The following is an 18,345-nucleotide window of genomic DNA, read 5'->3' as shown; positions in this document are numbered from 1 at the left end:
CTCTGTCACGCCAGAATTTTTAAGCTGGCGAAGCCATTTCGAATCAATGTGATCCTCTGATTTTTTGCTCTCTCACTCAAAAGAAAACCAGAAGAATTTTCTCCAAGCAATTCTGCCTAGTTTTTTTGTGAGGCTCGGATGTATTTATAAACATAACAGGAATGGAAGCTGCCAGCAGCACTGTGCTAAATGGGCTCAGCATACACGCCAACCATGGGGACGTGTAAAAAGCAAGTCAGTGAAAGATTTACTAACATTTGCAATGTGTTTCCTTGGTAACGAGTTCACACTTCAGGGGATAACTTTGAAAGCCACCTGAAACATTTTGAACATTTTAATCCTTTTACACTAATGAATTACAATAGAATATGTGCAACTTTGAATTTTAACAATCATTGTCCCAGTGGGGCTAGTGGGTAAATATCAAAAACATCTGCGGTAGATTCTGGGATCTTGGCAAATTACATCAAGATTCAATCATTGAAACAAAAATGGGAAGGTAAATCATATTCAAAATATGCTTGTCAGTAATGAGTGTGAATATAATACTTTGTATATGGTGTTTATCACACTTTTATACATTGAGGAGGCAGAACGAGGTCAACCAAATGTTGCATACGGGTTTCAAGTATCCACGTTTTCAACCTTTTCACACAATTTTACATAGTAAAACAATCTAAAGAAAATGAAAAAAAAAAAGTGTATCCAAACCAATAGAGATTTACACATAGCAAAGGTGAGAATGACATTGAAAACTTTCTCAATGATATTATATAACAATGTCAGTCATCTTTCAGAAGAATTACTGTAGTATCTGGAGGCTAACTGTATTATGTCAATTCACCCCTATGATTCAGAACTTATGGCATATAAAAGATATGTTAATATGCACATATCCCTTTGGAAATCACTGCGATTCATGATGATGTCACTGTATACAATAATATGTGCTTCTACAGTGATTGATGGTTCTAGAAAGATTTCAAAGAACAATTAGTACCTGTTGATGTAACTGGTGACAAGGTAACCAATAATATTGTCACCTCATCATCCTATAGTATTTGTAGTCCTCTAGCTGTAGATAGTTGTGATGATGTATATTCAAGACTGAATAGGACACCTATCCTCAAGAAAAATGAAATTAGGAGACAAAAGATGAGTATTGGATTATAAAATCATATCCATATAAATGTAATTACTGAGAACACAAAGGGAATTCTACCAAAATTGTTTTAAAAGGTAGCATAGAAAAGTGATTAAGAGACTGTTGGAGCCAAACTACCTAAATTAAAAAGCTGTTTGTACCATCTGCTAGTAATAGGTAGTACTACTAGCAGCATCTACTTTAGGCAATTTTTAAACCTCTTTTTGCCTTTATTTCCCCTTATTAAAATGTGGATACTTTTAAAAATTGTCATGAAAATTCAATGAATCAATATTTGTAAAAGACACACATATAAGAATGCCTGTTAAAATGAAATAAACAAATCACATTTTTATTTGTTAAACTCAGACTACAAGGAACAAATGCTCACTTGGATTAATTCAGGTAATACAAGTTAATTATTAAGATGCAGAGAAAATGATGAAAATAATCTTGGCCATTGGGATATAAACTCCAGGAAGGTGAGTGCACTACTGTTCATTAATGTATCCTGATTTGGAATATGCACTTGGCCTGTAGGCACTTGATAAGTATTTGTGCAAATAATAGTGATTGAAGCATGGGAAAGCCAGTATTTCTAGGTACTGGAAAGTCGTTTAAAATATACACCAAAACACTAGCAATAATTAACTACCTGATTAGACCCTGAGAGCAAGCATACACTACTTCCTACTCTACAACTACTGAGAGGAGTAGGAGAAAGTCTTCACCTGACTTGTAGTTTCTCTACAATCACTTTCAGCTTCTTCTCTCACCACCAAATGCTAACCTCCTCAGTAGATCCCCTAGTCAGATCCTCCAAAAACAAGAATTTAATTGCTTTGGCCACATTCCAATATAGCCTCCCTCTATTGGGCAGAGTTTTGCATCGGGGCTACCTCTCAATCTTTTAGCCACTTTATAAGTTGACTTAGTTTGGTTTACATAACCACTCCTGGTTTCATTAGCTGTGGCCAAGATAAGAGAAATCTCATACAGAAATAGTATAAAGATAGCATGCAATCTGTGTGTAAGAAAACTTTAAGAAGACTGTAAGAATGGCATTTGTTTGGAAGCTACCTAGAAAGGAACTGTATAAAATAGGAAAAAGTTTACTTCTCCTATCTAAGACAAATTGATTAAAAAATGGTTTCATTTGGGAAAGGGGGAAAACCCTAAAGTACACTAAATAATAAACAACATAATTATTAATAGTAAGATGCAACCACTTGCATGTAAAGGAATAGTTTATAAATAGTTCAACCACGAGGGTAGCTGTAAGAGGGATGAAATGTCCATTTAGGAGGACTTTATTTATCAGTTGTGTCACCAAAATAAAACGGAATTGGTTTAAAACTTATGGAACTAGCAGCAAATGTCAGGGGTTGCCCGTTCTCTGTGCTAATCTATTCTTGTAATTATGAGTATTCTTCAATAGACCCAGTTGCAGAGTGTAAAGTTGGTATTCCCGAAGACAGGAAACACAAACTAAGTTCCGCCGTGGCATACATTGGCCTATTAAAACTCTTTACATGTTGAGAAAATTTTGGCAATCTACCCATCTGACAGTGGGCTAATATCCAGAATCTACAAGGAACTTAAACAAATTTCCAAGAAATAAACAACCCCATCAAAAAGTGGGCAATGGATATGAACAGACATCTCTCAAAGGAAGACATTTATGCAGCCAACAAACATATGAAAAAAAGCTCATCATTGGTCATTAGAGAAATGCAAATCAAAACCACAATGAGATACCATTTCATGCCAGTTAGAATGGTGATCATTAAAAAGTTAGGAAACAACAGATGCTGGAGAGGATGTGGAGAAATAGGAATGCTTTTACACTGTTGGTGGGAGTGTAAATTAGTTCAACCATTGTGGAAGAAAGTGGGGCAATTCCTCAAGGATCTAGAACCAGAAATACCATTTGACATAGCCATCCCATTACTGGTTATATACCCAAAGGATTATAAATCATTCTACTATAAAGACACATGCACACATATGTTTATTGCAGCACTGTTCACAATAGTAAAGACTTGGAACCAACCTAAATGCCCGTCGATGATAGACTGGATAAAGAAAATGTGGCACATATACACCATGGAATACTATGCAGCCATAGAAAGGATGAGTTAATGTCCATTACAGGGACATGGATGAAGCTGGAAACCATCATTCTCAGCAAACTAACACAGGAACAGAAAACCAAACACGGCATGTTCTCACTCATAGGTGGGAGTTTAACAATGAGAACACATGGACACAGGGAGGGGAACATCACACACCGGGGACTGTCAGGGGGTAGGAGGCCGGGGGAGGGATAGCATTAGGAGAAATACCTAATGTAGATGACAGGTTGATGGGTGCAGCAAACCACCATGGCACTTGTATACCTATGTAACAAACCTGCACGTTCTGCACATGTATCCCAGAACTTAAAGTATAATAAGAGTAAAAAAACTCTTCCTATGTTTACTTAAGTATAGCGCTTCTATTTTATTTTGCTCATTCACATAAATAAATTATTTGCCATACATCACATCTTCAATAACATTTATTGAAACAGATTATCTTAACTCAAAACTGTCACCAGCATTATTCCTAGAGTACTATTTCAATTATAGCCTGATTAAAGGGTTTCCAATTCAAACAACTTTAATACTATGATTGTCACAAAAAAATACATTATTAATAAATTGCAAAAAAGAGACACATATTGAATCAATCAATGCTTAATAGTCAAGAAATGAAAACATAGCTCTAAATAACTTTTATAACACTTTTATTGAGGTACAATGCAGATGCCACATTTTTTTAATGTACAATTCATTGGGTCTTCGTATATTCACAGAGTTACATAAACATCACGACTATCTAAGTCCAAAATATGTCATCACCCTAAAAAGAAACCTCATATGCATTTCCAGTCATTCCCCATTCCCTCCCATCCTTCCCTTACCCATTGGTAACCACTGATCTATCTACTTCTGAACATTTCATTCGAATGAACTCATGTAATACATGGCCTTTTGTGTACGGCTTGTTTCACTTAGCATAATGTTTTTAAAGTTCATCCTTGTTGCAGCATGTATCACTATTTTATTTCTTTTTTATGGTAGGATAATATTCTACTGCATGAACATAACAGCTCTTGTTCATTCTTGTCACAGCATTTAGAAATACAATGATTAGAAGAATTGTTGGGACCACATGGTGCAGAGCACTCTTCTGGGCAAGAATAAATAGGTAAAAATACCATCTGCAAGCAATCATGGTTCAACTGTTTGGGCTAAAATGGTCAATCAATTCTGTTAACAAGACTCTAAAAATGATGACTCAAAACTTGATGTAACTCGACATTCATCTCAGAAAATAAATTTTTTAAAAATTGAATATAAAGTGTTCAAAAGAAACAATCCTCAATGATATTTGAGTCTCAGTTTCTTTTTTTTTTTTTTTCTTTTGGAGACAGGGTCTCACTTTGTTGCCCAGGCTGGAGCACAGTGGCCATTCCCAGGCTCACAGGCACGGTCACAGTGCACTGCAGCCTCAAACTCCTGGGCTGAAGTGATTCTTCCACCTCAGCTTTCAGAGTAGCTGAGATCATAGGCACATGCAACTGCAGCCAGCTCTCCTCATATTTTTGAGAATTATATTCTCTCCTGGTTTTCCTATTATACAGGGCCATTTAGCTGATAAGAGGACAATCTGAGATACTGTGTATCTCATGTGTTTTTCCTTCTGTAATATGAAAATAACCCAGTCATTATACTCCTCAGATGCTTTTTGATTGAGTCATAACTGTATGATTGGTCAAAATATTACAGCATATTCAACTATTTTAAAATATATGTATTGGATCCAGGGAGTGTACTAGACATTGTCCATGATGTAAATATATCCATTGTTACTTGGTATGGCCATTTTAAGGCAGTAGCATATAATTGTCTTGTATTAAAATTATTATGTAATTTACTAAGCAAGTACTCTATAAACATAACATAGTTAAAATTCTATCAAGCTATGTGCTTGGAGAATGGGTATTTTTACTTGATTTTTAAAAATTGAGTATTATGTAAGAACCTATTTTTGTTAAAAAATAAAATGGTGTCTGTTAAAATGAAATAAAACCAGATTGCATTTTTATTAGTTAGATTTGGACTGTAAGAAACAAAGCCACACTTGGATTAATTTGGGTGATAAAGGTTTATTATAAAGATACAGAGAAAATTATTAAAATAATCTCAGCCATTGGAATATAAATTCCTACTATTGGACATTTTTAAGAACTTGGTAAAATTGTATGTTTTGAAAAATGAGAATTTAAACGACAAAAGACAATATAAGCACAATTTTTATTGTGTGATTATGGATATACAGGAGTATACAAGTAGTAAATATAAATGCTTAATTTACTTTTCCTATCAAATATTAAATCCAAGAAAGCAAATCTAATAAAAATCCTATTAATTAAGCCTCCTTATTACTTAGTTACAGGTTAATTTTCAGTTTTATGTATTTATGGAGTTTACAATCTAAGTTTTTTAAACTTTAATTTGTTCCTAATCTCCTTGACCTTTCTTGCTATGTAACCCATGATATGGTTAATACCAAGAATTCTGTGAGCGATATGTTTCATGTATCTGCTTAGAAATAATGTCCAGAATCAGAAGGGACAGAACAAGGAAATGATGGAAAATTCTAAGTGCATAGCACATTGAATGAGAAAATGAAAGCTTACATGAAAACAACATACTACAGTCAACTAAAGACGACATGCTTGGCACAAAGGGACTAAAATTTCAGAAAAAAAATAATGAATGGCATAAATTAATTTAAAGATTTCAACAAAATTGTTGCTCTCAGATGGATGTTTCATGAAAAGAAACATTCAGTCTCATTGTGTTGTCATTAAGACATGGCCAATGGGGTGTAAGGCTGTAAGCCTTCAGAAGCTCATTACTTTAAGCATTCCGACACATGATTATAAAATTAAGTGTGATCCTGGTTGAAATTTGAATTAGGAACATTTCATACCAATCTGAATAAGTCTCATGTAAACAATAACTGGTGTATACCTTAAAAAAACTTACAAAATATTCTTGTTTCCAATACTTAAAATTAAATGTGCATGTTTGGTATTATAACATCTTATGCTACTTTTGGGAATTTTTTTTGTCTTGTTTTTTGAAGTAGGGCACCTTTTCTTTCATAGAAGTCATAACACATCAATGAACAATAGGCCATTTCAGTTTTAACATATATATGTGATAAAAATAACAACAAAAATAAACAAACAATAAACTCCACTCCTTTTATTATTCCTTACACATGTAAAAATGCATACACATGCTTGGTGTCCAACATAGAAGATTATGATTTAATCATTGATTAAAAAATAGTCATCGAATACCTTGTGTGTTCCTAGCACTGTTCCAAGTGCCACTGTACTCCAGCCTAGGTGACAAAGCAAGCCCCATCTCTAAATTTTAAAAATTTAATTTTTTTATCATGGTGGATAAGCTTTTTGATGTGCTGCTGGATTCAGTTTGCCAGTATTTTATTGAGGATTTTCTCATCGATGTTCATCAGGGATACTGGCTTGAAGTTTTCTTTTTTTGCTGTGTCTCTGCCAGGTTTTGGTATCAGGATGATGCTGGCCTCATAAAATTAGTTAGGGAGGATTCCTTCTTGTTCTATTTTTTGGAATAGTTTCAGAAGGAATGGTACCAGCTCCTCTTTGTACCTCTGGTAGAATTCGGCTGTGAATCCATCTGGTCCTAGACTTTTATTGGTTGGAAGGCTATTAATTACTGCCTCAATCTCAAAACTTGTTATTGGTTTATTCAGGGATTCCACTTCTTCCTGGCTTAGACTTGGGAGGGTGTATGTGTCCAGGAATTTATTCATTTCTTCTAGATTTTCTAGTTCATTTGCATAGAGGTGTTTATAGTATTCTCTAATGGAAGTTTGTATTTCTGTGGGATCCGTGGTGATATCACCTATATCACTTTTTATTGCATCTATTTGATTCTTCTCTCTTTTCTTCTTTATTAGTCTCGCTAGCAGTCTATTTTGTTGATCTTTTAAGAAAACCAGCTCCTGGATTCATTGATTTTTTGAAGGGTTTTTCATGTCTCTATCTCCTTCAGTTCTGTTCTGACCTTATTTCTTGTCTTCTGCTGGATTTTGAATTTGTTTGCTGTTGCTTCTGTAGTTCTTTTAATTTTGATGTTAGGGTGTCCATTTTAGATCTTTCTTGCTTTCTCCTGTGGGCTTTTAGTGCTATAAATTTCCCTCCGCACACTGTTTTAAATGTGTCCCAGAGATTCTGGTACGTTGTGTCTTCGTTCTCATTGGTTTCAAAGAACATCTTTATTTCTGCCTTCATTTCTTTATTTACCCAGTAGTCACTCAGGAGCAGGTTGTTCAGTTTCCGTGCAGTTGTGCAGTTTTGAGTGAGTTTCTTAATCCTGAGTTCTACTTTGATTGCACTGTGGTCTGAGAGACTGTTATGATTTCCGTTCTTTTGCATTTGCTGAGGAGTGTTTCACTTCCAATTATGTAGTCAATTTTAGAATAAGAGCGATGTGGTGCCGAGAAGAATGTATATTCTGTTAATTTGGGGTGGAGCGTTCTGTAGATGTCTATTAGGTCTGCTTGGTCCACAGCTGAGTTCAAGTCCTGAATATCCGTGTTAATTTTCTGTCTTGATCTGTCTAATATTGACAGTGGGATGTTAAAGTCACCCACTATTATTGTATGGGAGTCTAAGTCTCTTTGTAGGTCTCTATGAACTTAATTTATGAATCTGGGTGCTCCTGTATTGGGTGCATATATATTTGGGATAGCTAGCTCTTCTTGCTGTATTGATCCCTTTACCACTATGTAATGCCCTTCTTTGTCTCTTTTGATTTTGTTGGTTTAAAGTCTGTTTCATCAGAGATTAGGATTGCAACTCCTGCTTTTTTTTACTTTCCATTTGCTTGTAAATATTCCTCCATCTCTTTATTTTGAGCCTATGTGTGTTTTTGCATGTGAGATGGGTCTCCTGAATATAGTACACTGATGGGTCTTGACTCTTTATCCAATTTGCCAGTCTGTGTCTTTTAATTGGGGCACTTAACCAGTTTACATTTAAGGTTAATATTGTTATGTGTGAATCTGATCCTGTCATTATGATACCAGCTGGTTGTTTTGCCTGTTAGTTGATGCAGTTTCTTCGTAGAGTCGATGTCCTTTACAATTTGGTATGTTTTTTGAGTGGCTAGTACTGGTTGTTCCTTTCCATGTTTAGTGCTTCCTTCAAGAGCTCTTGTAAAGCAGGCCTGGTGGTGACAAAAATCTCTCAGCATTTGTTTGTCTGTAAAGGATTTTATTTTTCCTTCGCTTATGAAGGAGAAGCTTAGTTTGGCTGGATATGAAATTCTGGGTTGAAGTTCTTTTAAGAATGTTGAATATTGGCCCCCACTCTCTTCTGGCTTGTAGAGTTTCTGCCGAGAGATCCGCTGTTAGTCTGATGGGTTCCTCTTTGTGGGTAACCTGACCTTTCTCTCTGGCTGCCCTTAACATTTTTTCCTTCATTTCAACCTTGGTGAATCTGATGATTATGTGTTTTGGGGTTGCTCTTCTCGAGGAGTATCTTTGTGGTGCTCATGTATTTCCTGAAGTTGAACGTTGGCCTGTCTTGCTAGGTTGGGGAAGTTCTCCTGGATAATATCCTGAGGAGTGTTTTCCAACTTGATTGCATTCTCCTCGTCACTTTCAGGTACACCAATCAAATGTTGATTTGGTCTTTTCGCATAGTCCCATATTTCTTGGAGGCTTTGTTCATTCCTTTTTAGTCTTTTTTCTCTAACCTTGTCTTCTCTCTTTATTTCATTAAGTTGATCTTCAATCACTGATATCCTTTCTTCCACTTGATCGATTCGGCTATTGAAAGTTGTGCGTGCTTCATGAAGTGAAGTTTTTCAGCTCCGTCAGGTCATTTATGTTCTTCTCTACACTAGTTATTCTAGCTAGCAATTCGTCTAATGTTTTTTCAAGGTTCTTAGCTTCCTTGCATTGGGTTAGAACCTGTTCCTTTAGCTCGGAGGAGTTTGTTATTACCCACCTTCTGAAGCCGAGTTCTGTCAACTCATCAGACTCATTTTTCTTCCAGCTTTGTTCCCTTGCTGGCAAGGAGTTGCAATTCTTTGGAAGAGAAAAGGCATTCTGTTTTTTGGAATTTTCAGCCTTTTTGTGCTGGCTTCTCCCCATCTTTGTGGATTTATCTACCTTTGGTCTTTGATGTTGGTGACCTTCAGACGGGGTCTTTGAGTGGACGTGCTATTCCTTTCTGTTTGTTTGTTTTCATTCTGACAATCTGACAATCAGGCCCCTCTGCTGCCCGTCTGCTGGAGTTTGCTGGAGGTCCATTCCCAACCCTGTTTGCCTGCTATCAGCAGCAAAGGCTGCAGAACAGCAAAGATTGCTGCCTGATCTTTCCTCTGGAAGCTTCATCCCAGAGGGCACCTGCCAGATGCCAGCCAGAGCTCTCCTGCATGAAGTGTCTCCTTTGTCCTGCAATTCTCTATCTCTAAATGCAGGCTTTCAGCAATATTTGCCTCCCTCTAGCCCTTTAGTTCTAGCTACCTTTCACTTTACTGGGCTTTGACATCTCATGAAGTTCTCCCTACAAAAGTGGGGTCCTGCATTCCCCTACTATTTGAGCTCCCCTCACACTGTACTTTGAATATTTTCACATAGAAAGTTCTAGAAGGACAAATCAAGGGCATGACACTGGGAGCAAGAATGTAAGAGAGCATGTGGCTTAGGTGAAGGAGTGGACCTGCCTAAAGGAAAGTTTCAGTCACAAAGATCTGGATAGCTCAGACCGTGCCTGCTGCTCAGACACCTGCGTTTATTTCTATCTTTTTTTTTTTTTTTTTTGCTTGGCATATTTTATACTACTTCAAAGGTAAACTACCATCTTTCATGATAAACCTATATAATATATTGGTATATAATAACCCTAGAAATTATTTTACAAGCCAGTTTGTCATAGGTGAGTGGTGACTATCTGGGCCAATGGTGCAGGTGATAAGTTACCAAAACAGTAGTGGGTAAAGGAGGGCAGATTTATTAGAGAAGATAAGAAAATATATTACAAGGGAGCAACAGGCAGACTAGCAAGAGAGGAGCTGACTGCAAGGAGATAAAGACTGGCTGGGGAATAGGGTGCTTGTGCTGTGTGCTAATGAGGGTTTTGTGCAGTATTGATAATGCCAAGGTTGCAGTGAGCTAACATGTATTTTTTATCAGCCGAGGATCTGGTGATAACTGGGTGCAGGAAGATTGTTAGTTATTTGCACAGGAGAGCTATGTGCCCTGGACCATGAAAAAAAGGCAGACTTATAGCTTATCTGCTTCCTTTTTTTTGCTTTCTCTTGGAAAGGAGCCAGCCTGACTCTTTTTCTCAATTAGGACTCCATACAATTAGAAGGATTGACTTTAGGATAGTCAGTGGAAAACATGAAGTTCCACTCCTAGCATGCCTTCCTTCTGCTACTTTACTAACAATGTGAACATAGGTGAGTTCAAGAAGCCTGGGTGCCTGCCATTGGCACTATCACCTTTTGAGAAAATGGTCCTAACCTGTTTTTTCCTTTTCTCCTTAGTCACTGTAGCTTCTACCATATGATCTTTAGGGAACTGCAAAATACTGCTAACTTAAAGGCACAGGAAGGTACTATATTTACTCTGCACGTGTCAAAGGTAACTTTATATGAAGGGCAGGTAAGGAAATCCAGCCACCTTTATTGTGGTTGGCATGCATTCTGCCCAAAACAGATATTCTATATCAAAAAGCTAGCAACAAATAAAATCATAATGATCATTTTTAATTGTTACTATTGAAAAGTATTGTACTGGTTTTTCAAAATACATTATTTCATTTAATCTTTATGATACAATGTGAGTAGAGGTTAAGACTCCATTTTTACAGACAAGAAAATGAAAGCTTTTAGAGAAGTTGAGTAAAATGCCAGAAATAGTCAACCCCACTGGAAATGAGGGAAAAAAATGCCTGAGATAACATAGCAGGTAAGTGGCAGAGATAGAATTTGTTTGTTTGTCTCTTTGTTTATTTATTTATTTATTTATTCAGACAGAGTCTTGCTGTGTTACCCAGGCTAGAGTGTAGTGGCACAATCTCAGCTCACTGTAACCTTCACCTCCCGGGTTCAAATGCTTCTCCTGCCTCCGTCTCCTGTGTGGCTGGGATTACAGGTATGCATCACCATGCCTAGCTATTTTTTTTTATTTTTAGTATAGTCACAATTTCACCATGTTGGCAAGGCTGGTCTCAAACTCCTGACCTCAAGTGATGGGCCCACCTCAGCCTCCCAAATGGCAGAGATAGAATTTAAACCAAATAAACAACATGTATGAAAATGTATTAATAATTAATACTTATAAAAGGCAAGGTGTAGCTACGACCAGAAAAAGAGAACTTTGACATTATGTGTAAAAATCAGCCTAAAGACTTCATTCATTCAAGTTCACGGTGAGTCATAGCTCTTCCAGGCTGCAAGTAGATCTAATTGGCAACTGACTTCTTAAAAAAGAGAAGCAAAAAGACAATTTTCAACTTTTTCTTGTCAACTCATTTCAAAAGGAAGTTAAGGCTATCATATTCAATATCACCATCTCTTAGTACAAACTAGAATGTTATTTTTCCCAATTATGGATTCCTGATATTTTCAGTTAAGTTTATTTATTTAATTCCTCCCATACAGCATACATCACTCTCTATCCTGGAGATGCAACAGTAAACAAGGAAAGCAGTGTCCCTTCTGTCATGGAGTTTATATTCTAGTACAGGAAGCATAAATTAATAAATTACAAATCAGGATTCATGACATAATAGTTTATAAGAGCTTAGATACAGAAGTTAAAAATGGGCTTGTCAGGAAAGATGTCTTTAAGCAAATTTAGTGGATTTCGTATGCTTTGCTCTATCCAGCTGCATCTCATGGATCCGTGAACTATTTGTTCTCAGTGCTTAGAAAATTTTGGTAAGACTTGGTCAAGGGGCCTACTCTGCCTACCACAGAGAGAGAATTATGGGTCCTTTCTCCTAAACAGTGATTAGTTTGAGGATGAGCACATAGCCAAGCAAGGCCAACCAGGGAGGAAGCTTAACTTTAAGTAGGGAGAGGTTCCCATCCTAATAGAGTTGCTTAGCTTGTAAGAAGTGGGCTGCTATCAAATTTGCAGCTTAGAGGGAATTTGTTCAAGAATTTAGAAAGAAATGGAGCCATCAATACCAAATACAATTGTGATGACAGCAAGAATCTACTTCTGCACATTTTAGTTTGAGGCTAATAAATTTCCCTTAAATTGTTTTAGCTAGTTTGTGTTTGGTTCTTTTATCACTATACTGAAAGAATCAAGAATTTTTCACAGTTGGCATGTAAGCTTTGGTATGATTAATGTGAAGGAAACAGTTCTATGAGGACTATGGACAAAATAACATTCCTGGCAGAGAAATGGGCATCAGAAAATTTCTCAAGGTGGAAAATAATATTATATGTTCTAGAAACAACTGCATAATCCATTAAGAGAAGGCAACAAACAATGGTCACTACCACTATTAAAAAATCAACATTGCGCTGAAATTTCCTTGCCAATAAAAGAAAAAAGTAAAAGAAATTAAGGATAGCAGGGTAAAAAAAGAAGAGACATAACTGTTATATGTAAACATTTGTCTACATAAACAAATTCAAAAATATGTATAGACAACCTGCTAGAGTTTAGCAGGAGCTCTGCAGAGAGATCAATATAGTCAATGATGCTTTTGCACAACATCAATAACCTATTAGAGAATATAATAATATAAAAGATTCCATTTGTGATACCAGCAATAAACATAGAGTTCCTAGGAACAAAACATGCAAAATGATGTACAAAACTGCTATGCAGAAAATTACAGAATCTAACAGATGGACATAGGACAAAGTGGATATATCTTGAGAAAGGCATAATTAATAAGTAGGAAGATTCACTGTTGTAAATATTTCTATTTCCTCTCAAATTTACCTAGAAGTTGAACGTGATTCCAATGAGAATATTCAGAAATCTTTTCACGATGCTACAAAAGTGAATTAGAAAAATAGAAGTCCAAGAACACCCCAGAAAATTTTGAAACCCAGCCAGGCCATTCAAGTCAAATAGCTCTTCTTCAGTATCCTGCTCAAAGGGTGCTCTACCACTAAGAGCACTACAGTGTCCCAAGGGCTCCTGAGTCATACAGAATCCAAGGCTTCACCCAGGCTTAAGGAATTAGATATATTAACAAAAATCCCCAAGTAAGCTACGTTTGCAAGAAAGTTTTCAAAGCAATCACCTAGCGTTCATCATTGTACCTTCTCTTTATAGATCTGACCTTTTTGACCTTTGATTATAAATTAAGGCACAGGCTTTTAGGCTCAAAATCCCAAGATTTAGATAACATGGTTTGTGTTAATTCTATAAAATTTGTTTAATATGGTCAAGAACTGATCTAAATGTTCTAGATGCATTTTCTTTATATAAAAAGGTGAGAAGAGTGAAAATCCGTCTCAAGAACAAAAAAGAAACACACACACACACACAGACACGAAGAGGCAGGCAGATCACAAGGTCAGGAGTTTGAGGCCAGCCTGGCCAACATAGTGAAACCCCATCTCTACTAAAAATACAAAAACAATTAGCTGGGCGTGGTGGCAGGCACCTGTAATCCCAGCTACTTGGGAGGCTGAGGCAGGAGAATCGCTTGAACCTGGGAGGCAGAGGTTGCAGTGAGCTGAGATTGTGCCGCTGCACTCCAGCCTGGGTGACAGTGCGAGACTCTATCAAACACACACACACACACACACACACACACACACACACACACACACACACAAGAAATATTATCCCAAATTAGTCATGTATACCTTGCATCCTACCATATTTAATTAAGGAATGCTATTTTATCTATTCTATCTCCATAAGTCACTTCTCAAATGACATACAGAGAAATAAATGAGTAACGTCATAGGTTATACATGCAGGTAAAATAGGGAAGTAGTGAGTGCTCTCTAATACTTCAGTAGTAATATTGCATTTTTTTCTTTGCTCAATTTAGTGTTTAATTTTTGTGGTTGGCTTTCTTGTTCTTTTTTATGGTAGCAACATGCAAGCCTTTACCGGTTTTGAAGTTTACCCTGCTAAAATTCTTCCTGTAAATACAGGAACTTCCCTCTCTATTACAGTTCCTGTATTTACAGGAACTGTTAACTTCCCTCTCTATTATCAGAAGATCAAGATCCTGAGACATTTATTTGTTCCTTCCATCATCATAGCATTACCAGTGTATCAGAGTAATAGTCATAGAACAGAACAAATGTACTTTTTCTCCTTTGTATTTCCTTTTACCAACTTCATCTGTATTCCATGGAAGTCATTCCTTTGCCTTAAGGTGGCTTAGGATTCCTAGTAAAGAATGTGAAGGTAAATAGAATGAATATTCGGGCTTCAGATACAGGAGACTTTCGAGACTACAATAAGATTATAGACTTAAATAAAAAGCTTTGTCAAAAGAAGGATGTTCTAAATGCTTTAGGAGCCCAATAATATAACAAGGACAGAAATGGTCTAACTGTTAAGATTTCAGTAAGCCACGGATATTTATAAACCAATGAAGGGTGGAAGAATATGCTTCCCCTACCCCCAATATACCTCTTTGATATAAGGATTTTTTTCATATAAAGGCACTTGATAAACAGCAGAAGCAAAAGGACATTCTAATCTTCTCTTTTCTTCCTAAAAACAGGAGATAAAAACTGCCATGTAAAAAATGCCCTCTCTGTACCAGGATACTTTTCCAGAATTGCTGCTCTTTGTTAAACCTGATAATATGGTTTAGATGTTTTTTTCCACTCCAAGTCTCGTGATGTAATGTGATCCTCAGTGTGGGAGGTGGGGTTTGGTGGGAGGTGTTTGAGTGGATCCCTCATGAATGGTGATATGGGTTGGCTGTGTCTACCCCCAGATCTCATCTTGAATTGTAGCTCCCATAATTCCCTTGTGTTGTGGAAGGGACCAAGTGGGAGATATTTGAATCATGGCGGCAGTTTCTCCCATACTGTTCTCATGGTATTGAATAAGTCTCACAAGATCTGATTGTTTTATAAGGGGAAACTCCTTTCTCTTGGCTCTCATTCTCTTCTGCTGTCTGCCACCATGTGAGATGTGCCTTTCACCTTCTGTCATGATAGTAAGGCCTCACCAGCCATGTGGAACTGTGAGTCCACTAAACCTCTTTCTTTTGTAAAATGCCCAGTCTTGGGTATGTCTTTATCAGCAGTGTGAAAACGGACTGGTAGTAGACTGGTAATGTACAGTAATGAACTGGTACCAGTAGAGTGGGGCACTGCTGAAAAGATACCAAAAAATGTGGAATTGACTTTGAAACGGGGTAATAGGCAGGGGTTGGAACAGTCTGGAGGGCTCATAAGAAGATAGGAAAATGTGGGAAAGTTTGGAATTTCCTAGAGACATGTTGAATAGCTTCACCCAAAATGCTGATAATGATATGGACAATAAAGACCAGGCTGAGGTGGTCTCAGATGGAAATGAGGAAATGTTGGGAACTGGAGCAAAAGTGACTCTTGTTATGTTTTAGCAAAGGTACTGGCAGTATTTTACCCCTGCCCTAGAGATTTGTGGAACTTTGAACTTGAGAGAGATGATTTAGGGTACCTGGTGGAAGAAATTTCTAAGCAGCAAAGCATTCAAGAGATGACTTGGATGCTGTTAAAGGCATTCAGTTTTAAAAGGGAAGCAGAGCATAAAAGTTCAGAAAATTTGCAGCCTGAAAATGCGATAGAAAAGAAAATCCCATTTTCTGAGGAGAAATTCAAGCCAGCTGCAGAAATTCGCTAAAGTAGTGAGGAGCCAAATGTTAATCCCCATGACAATGGGGAAAATGTCTCCAGGGCATGTCAGAGGTTTTCACTACAGCCCCTCTCATCCCAGGCCCTGAGGCCCCAAGATAACTTGGGGCTCCTGGGCTTGTCAGAAAGTGGCATTCTTTACTTACCACTGGTCAGGAACCCTGTACAGGAACTGTGTAGACAAGGTATGAGGCCAGTTTTCCCAAGGGGCTTTTATTTGCTCTATAAGTCCAGTTTGATTCCTTAAAGGAAAGCACACCATTCCAGTCAAAACCTTGGTAAAATAACCAGTTTCTATAATTGTGTCCTGTTACAATTGAAAACAGATTCTTCTTGCACTTATGCAAATAACTATATTGCCATAAATAAAGAATACTCACAAGTAGTTTCCAAATTCTGGAGAAATCAGGTAGAGAGAAACAAATATGTTCCAAATTTTGTTCATAGGAGTATAGTAACTTGTTAAAAGATGTCAATAGCTCAAAAAAATTTCCTTGGTTCTGAAAAACAAAACGAAGGATCAAGAACATTTTAAGAAAAAAGTCAAAAAGATTAGTTCAGTCTTCTGTTAGTTCAGTTCATGCAGGTAATTCCTGTTCTGCATGATATTCATGAACATTTCAGCTCTCTGTGAGACCTGAAAGTTTTTCTTCTATTCTGATGTCACAATCTCCATAGTTATCAGAAACCTGCATTCAAGAGAACCTGTTAGGGCTTTATAGGTGATTATAAAACCAGCTTCTAATGAGGACCAAAGGCTGGGTGTAGTGGCTCACACCTGTAATCCTAGCCCTTTGGGAGGCCAAGGTGGGTAGAGCACCTGACGTCAGGAGTTCGAGACCAGCCTGGCCAACATGGTGAAACCCCATCTCTACAATAAATACAAAAATTAGCCAAGCATGATGGCAAGTGCCTACAATCTCAGCTACTTGGGAGGCTGAGGCAAGAGAATCACTTGAACCCAGGAAGTGCAGGTTGCAGTGAGCCAAGCAAGATTGCACCATTGCACTCCAGCCTGGGCAACAAGAGCAAAATTCCATCTCAAAAAAAAAAAAAAAAAGCAATTGTCCATTGTGATGGTTAATACTGAATGCTCACTTGATTGAATTGAAGGATACAAAGTATTGATCCTAGGTATATCTCCTTGCTCCTTAGCCTGCCGATGGCCTATTGTGGGACCTTGTGATGGTGTGAGTTAAGACTTACCATAAGTTAGTTAGGTATTAACATACATACATATATATATTCCATTAGTTCTGTCCCTCTAGAGAACCTTGACTAATACATCTATGGATGACAAAATGTTTTAGAGAAAACATAGTCAAAGACACAATTGACAAGGACATTTGTTTCTTCTGTGGTATACAATAATTTAATATAACAATTATAATTATTACTGGTAATGTACACTAAGTCATATCAGAATTAAAGAGTTTCTCATAATTTTGGAACATATACCAATAACATATTTATACAAATATAGCCCAAAGAAAACCAAACACCATTTCACATTTTACAATGCTTCCTGTATAATTTTTACACCAAATAAGACAAATATGTCATTTTTTGGACTTTAGGGAACCTAATATCTTAAAGGATTAATTAGGTCAGAAAAATATACAATTTATAATTTGATTTTGGAAAGTTTGTCAAATATCAAAGGTTTAAAACACTTGATATCACAAAATAGGATCACAAGCCAATGTAAAATAAGTCATTCATTTAACCAAAATGGTAATTGAAGGATTTCAAAAAATGGCAAAAACCTTCATTCTTTGAGAGAGGAGACTTAATTTTTCAGCCAATAAGCCCCAATAAAAACAGCATGAATTCAATTATATTTGTTTTCCAATATTTTATAAACAATCTATAAAATTTTCATCTTGACCCATAAGATACAACTTCCCTTTTATAGCCTTTATAACTTTTATTAAGGAGTTAATTCATGCTTCAAGAAAACCTTGTTATTCTGACACAGGGGCCTATATGCTGGTCTTTCATCAGTGTGCATTTGATGTTAATAGTTAATTTATAGAGAAAATGAATTTACTTTATCTCTCAAAATTGGCCTTTACATTCTCGCCTGCCCACCTCTTCCATGATAATCCCTTGGCCTTGAGGAGTTGAATAGCTTTAATTTCTGCCCCTGTGTCTCAGGAACACAGTTTATTTTGATTGGCATCTTCTACAGGGCCTGCAGATGAGGCTTTAATTGCTGTCAGAGTTTGAGATTTG

General features: G+C 36.8%; 1 long non-coding RNA gene across 1 annotated transcript; it reads right to left on the bottom strand.

Annotated features, from left to right (window-relative positions):
- Positions 1–1,005: 1,005 nt before the first annotated feature.
- LOC134758373 (uncharacterized) lies at positions 1,006–16,622 on the bottom strand. Its single transcript, XR_010133540.1, has 5 exons — positions 16,491–16,622; positions 16,257–16,352; positions 14,894–14,977; positions 14,565–14,647; positions 1,006–1,120 (listed from the first exon to the last, which is right to left on the bottom strand). It is a non-coding gene; the product is annotated as an uncharacterized lncRNA (long non-coding RNA).
- Positions 16,623–18,345: the final 1,723 nt, after the last annotated feature.

The sequence above is a fragment of the Gorilla gorilla genome, chromosome 3 (genome assembly GCF_029281585.2).
Source record: "Gorilla gorilla gorilla isolate KB3781 chromosome 3, NHGRI_mGorGor1-v2.1_pri, whole genome shotgun sequence".
Taxonomy (NCBI): domain Eukaryota; kingdom Metazoa; phylum Chordata; class Mammalia; order Primates; family Hominidae; genus Gorilla; species Gorilla gorilla.
Note: the sequence above shows the minus strand (reverse complement) of the source record. Positions and strands in the feature narration are given on the sequence as shown.